This window comes from Olea europaea, chromosome 2 (assembly GCF_002742605.1).
Source record: "Olea europaea var. sylvestris chromosome 2, O_europaea_v1, whole genome shotgun sequence".
In the NCBI taxonomy this organism is placed as follows: Eukaryota; Viridiplantae; Streptophyta; class Magnoliopsida; order Lamiales; family Oleaceae; genus Olea; species Olea europaea.
The window spans coordinates 1930630-1936538 of NC_036238.1; positions in this window are offsets into that span (position 1 = coordinate 1930630).

Sequence of the window (5909 nt, forward strand, 5' to 3'; positions counted from 1 at the left end):
GTAAAAGGATTTTTTAGAGAAGGTATGAATATACCAATTGAAATTTATTGTATGGACAACAGAATCTTACAAGATCTTATAGATGCTCTATTAGGAACAGTTGTAGGAAACTTAGTCTATCAGAAGATAATATTTACAGTAAAACCAAATTATGCAATATCATTAAATGATGAAAATATTGACCAAAGTTTCAATCTATACTATAGAATTGAAAACTTGAAAATGTTACGAAGAAGTAAAGCTATTAGTAGAAGCATAAAATCAATCTTTGCTTTTAGTACTAGCCATCATAACAATCTAAGAAAGATAACTGATAACATTATCATACATAAAGATTTTGAGGAATTAGCACAATATATACCTCCTAGGAAATACCAAGAACATGAAGTCACTATACCAGAACAGATAATGCTTGACTTCTACAAACAAGTTAGAGAAATTAATTCTGAAGGAAAACTAATAAGAAGAAAGATTGTCAGCTTAGAAGGAGATAATCTTATTGTAAGATTTCCCTCTAGACAAGATACTAAGATAAGCAGATTTAAGAATTTAAGTATTGCTGAATCATCAAATTCACAATATTACATTAAGATAAGATATGTAAATCAAGAAGGATATAAGAAGAATCTTCTTGTCCTCATAGATATTGAAGCAGATAAAAGTCATGTAAATGCTAAATTTGTTAGTCATTTAACAAACTTTGAAATACCAGAACCATATATATTTAAGGATTATTTAGGAAATAATCTTGAAATAAGAAAATATGTTAAATTCCCTCTTATACTTATAGGAGAGGATCAGAAAGAATATATTAAAGAAATAATTCTATATAAAGATGAATTATATGGAGTAGATCGTTCACCTATCCTATTAGGAATGAACTTTCTTGAGAAATATAGTCCTTATAAAATCTGTCAAGGATATTTAAAGATAACAGTTGATGATAACTCAATCATCATATCAAGAATAGATGAAAATATGAAATCATTGTTATCATGGAAAGAGTAATAAGTACTAATTCCATGAGTCCATATATTGAAATTACACTTAATATAAAAAGCTATTGTAGAATTAAATTTCATGCTTACTTAGATACAGGAAGTACAATAAGTTTATACTTACCAAATGTACTACCATCTGAATACTGGATATACAATTCTAAGAAGATAGTCACTGCTACAACAGCAGGTGGAAATAAGGTAATATACAGTAAATATGCTACGCAAGTACCTTTTCTAATTTCATTTAGAGAAGTATTTGTTGATACAATATACATGTCAACTACAATTGGATGTGATCTTTTATTAGGACAAAATTTCCTATTAAAATATGCACAATTTACACAATATATTGATAAGTATATGTTCACAACACCTTGTGCACATAAAATATTTACACCAAAAATAAATAAAGCTGTTACAATTGCATATACAGATATAAACTATCAGAGTTCCTCAACTCAGCGTGGTGGATATTGGAGTACAGAAAAATTTAAACCAGTTACAGTCTTAAAAATGACAGCAGAAAATAGAATTGAAAAACTGAAAAAAGAAATTTCTGAAACATATTCTGAAAATCCATTAGAAAAATGGAATACAGATAGAGTTAAGGCAAAGATAGAATTAACCAATCAAAACACTATTGTTATTGTCAACCCCATGAAATATAGTTTTGATGATCAAAAGGAATTTAAAAACCAGATAAAAGAATTGCTAGAAGCAAAGTTAATTAGACCTAGTAAAATTCCAGATAGCAGCCCAGCCTTTATGGTTAGAAAATATAGTGAGATAAAAAGAGGAAAAGCCAGAATGGTGATAAATTACAAAAAATTAAATGAAGTTACTAAATTTGATGGATACTATTTGTCAAATAAGGACACCCTTATTAAACAAGTACAGAACAAAAAGATATTTTCAAAATTTGATTGTAAGTCAAGGTTTTGGCAAATCATGCTTACAGAAGAAAGTAAACCACTAACTGCATTTAGTACACCTAATCCTTTAGGACAATACGAATGGAATGTAATGTCATTTAGGTTGAAAAATGCACCACAGATATTTCAAAGAAGGATGGATAAGGTAATCAAACCAATTACTCATTTCTGTATCGCATATGTAGATGATTTACTTATTCATTCAAATAATATTAATGAACATATTGAACATCTTGAGAAATTTTGTTATATTATGAAAAAACATGGTATTACACTTTCTCAAAAGAAAGCAGAAATAGCTAAAATAGAGATAGAATTTTTAGGATATAAAAGAAGGAGAATTGCAATTGCAATCTCATATTGGAGAAAAGTTTCAAAAATTTCCTGAAAAAATCAAAGATAAACAACAATTACAAAGCTTCCTTGGTATATTAAATTATGCTGAAGGATTCATTGAAAATTGTGCCAAATTGAAAAATTATTTTCTTCCAAAATTAAAAAAAAATATAATGTGGTCTTGGGAAGAACAAGATTGTGAAAATATAAGAAAAGTAAAAGAAGAGTCAAAGGTATTGCCCAAACTTGTAATACCACAAGAAGAAAATTTCTTTATCCTTAAAACTGATGCTTCAGATTATTACTAAAGAGCAGTGTTAAAGGTGAAAAAGAATCATAAAGAATATAAATGTGAAAAAGATTGTTCTTGTCCTGAGATACTTGCAAGTTATACATCAGGAACATTCAAAGAAGTTGAAACAAAATATGAAACAAACAGGAAGGAACTCATTGCTGTAAAAAGAGGAGTTCAAAAATATGAAGAGTATTTATTACCAAAGAAGTTCTTGATTAGAACTGATAATACTCAAGTTAAAGCATTTTTGAAAAATAATGTTGATCCATCTATTGCAAATAGATATATTATTAGGATACAAATTTGGTTTTCATATTTCAAATTTGATATTGAATATATAAAAGGTAAAACTAACTTTCTTCCTGATTATCTTAGCAGGGATGGAGCCAGAACAATTAAGGACGAAAGTCCAAATACTTGAGATAAAAGTTTCCTATTTGGAAACACAAATTCAAAATATCCAAGATAGCTTTCGAGGCAAAAATATAGCTCTTGAGGCAAAAGTTACTGGTACCAAGTCTAGTATCCCTTCGTAGGGACTTGTGAATACTAGCGCTCTCCCCGAGGATAAAGAGAAAGAAAAGAAGGTAATAGGAACCCCTTCACAGAGAAAATTTGAACATATTACTGGTAATAAAGATACTTAAGATATCAAAAGAGAAGAAAGCTCTTCACAGAGTCAAACTCAATCTAGACTTTCTATTGAAAGGATAGATCCAAAAGATATTGTCAAGATATGCCATGAAAAAAAAATTCTCAGAAAAGATAACCATGAAGAAGTAACACTCTTTATTGTTATTTTCAATATTTTATCAGATTGGTATCTGGAGATTGGAAAGTGGATGAAGACTCTCCACTATTCAAAATACAACAAGACAAATTTTTATCCAAGAGCACCAGCCAACTGGGTTCGAAATTGTTTTGAGATAGAAAATATACTTTGTATATATCCTAACAAAGATCTCAAAGAAATAGCTCAACTTCCAGCCAATATCAGGAAAGATGTTAAAAAATATACTGAAATCGTCAAGACAACAAATATATATATCAGATTCCATTCGGCAACCATAGAATGGGATCCCGTTCTTGAATATATGCATCCATCGTTCCATATGATAAAAATGGGATTTACAAATCAACATTTTTTACCAACCAATCAAAAGGTTGTTAAAAATGGATATCAAGATATTCTAAATATGATGCCCTACAGAAGAGCAAAAGGGTACAAAGAAATATTTGAACATGTAACTCAGATAATTATTGAGAAGGAAAAGATATGGGTTTATCCATCTGAAGATCATATTATCTATTCCAACGCAAGGATGACCACAAAAGAAGAAGATATTTGTTATCTCGACCATTTATTATCTGCAATTATTTCTAACCAAGTGCATGGATCAGAAGATATGGCTAAAGAGCTATGCAAATTACTCTGGAACTACAGCGATCACCATTGTGAATACTATGTTGTTGAAGATATGAGTCAAGCATCTCTTAATAGTGAAGAATTCCCTACAGAATTCTTTGATTCGAAAATGAAAAAGTAATGGTGACAAAAGTAGCCCTTTATCACTACTTTAATTTTATTAAAGAAAAACTGTGGCTACTAAAAGATAGAAGATAATAGAAGAAAAGTCTCCATAATTGTGACTCCTCCCCACCAATTGTCACAAGTAGCAGACAAACTCAAAAGATAAGGCATATAATTTCAAAAGGAGAGGTCCACCTAGCAAGAAGATAATGAAAAATTCGATAGAGATAAGATGGCCTAGCTACCCAACAAAGAAAGGTGGAAAACATCTGTCAAGATAAAATTCCCAAAGGCTTCTATAAAAGGAGGCAAGGATGAAGAAGAAGGACATCTCAAAATAGCTTATCTCTGAAACACTTGAAGGAAACACATCTTAGAAATACTTTTTGTAATCTGTTAACACCACTTGTATTCAAAAAATATTAGATAGCTTGAAGATAGAAAAGTGTGTAATAAGGTAATCACTTATGGAGTTCTAAACTTCATAAGGTAAATACCAAAGGTATGTAAATATAGTTTGTAAGCATGTACCACTTCAGTTTATGAATATCAAAGTAAAGTTTGTTATGTTCAACAAAGCTTTCATAAAAGGATTTCGTTAAATTTCTCATGATTTCTCGGTAGCACAGATAGAGATTTTAAAAGATTTTCAAAACATTGATTTTGAATGGATGTTAGCCATGCCAAAGTACCCGTCTTTGACGAATTGTTTAGGGGAAAAAGGCAGTTTTCTAAAAAAATTGTAGCACCTTTTGTGTGAGTTATCTTTTAAAATTTCGTTCCAAGTAGGAACTTGATTTTGAAAAGAGTTTGGATAGAGGTGAAAACAGAGACTCTGGATACTGTGAGATAGCGTCTGTGGCAACACGGCTAGTTCTCTAGAATGAGAAATGCAACCTTAATTGAAAAGCCTTTTGCGGAAGCAGTTGTGGACCCAAATGATTTCAAAAAACATTTTAATTTTTACTTGATCCAGAAGATTGATTAAATACATGCAAAGCATCTATAAGAGCATACTGGAGGGAAAGCCTATTTACTTCCACTTGATTGCTGTAATTTATTTACTTGTTTTTACATGCTTATACTTTAATTATTCTGATGAACAATTCACAAGCATCCACTTCCACTACTAATGATGATAATAATCTTATTTTATTTTTAGATAAAAAAATGTTTCTTTTTTATTTAAATTAGATAAAAAATTTGAAGATATATTTCCTGTTGGTAAAGAAAAAATTGAAAAAATATATAGAGATATAGATTATAATTGTAGAAATAATATAAGATTTGATTCTGTAGGAACTAATAGAGAGATAAGAAATGTAGAAGATATTATAACTAAATATAGAAATATACAAGAAGAAATTTCAGAAGGATTAGTTCGAAAATATATAACCAACAAAGGTCAACCTATAATCTTTGAAGAACTATCAAGATACAAAGAATATTTAAAGGTGTTTGAAAGGTTAAAAAATATAGATATAGGTCCTAATTGATAAATCCTTAAAGATATAAGATACATCTTGCAAATAGCTATAGTAAGGGCAAAATAGTATTTTTAATAAAAGAGGCCATTATGGAAAATTAGAACAATTTTCCAGCCTTTCTAAAAATTACCCCCCTGTAATATAGGATGGATGAGTACAATTTAATTAAGTTCAAACCAAGACGTTGGAAAATGGAAATGAGTTCTACTTCCTATTTTATGATAAAACCCTTTTGAATTTAGAAACTTGTAAACAATATAATAAAAGACACCTAACAGAAAATAATAATAAAAAGATAATAAAATTTGAAGTCAAATTAAAACAGTG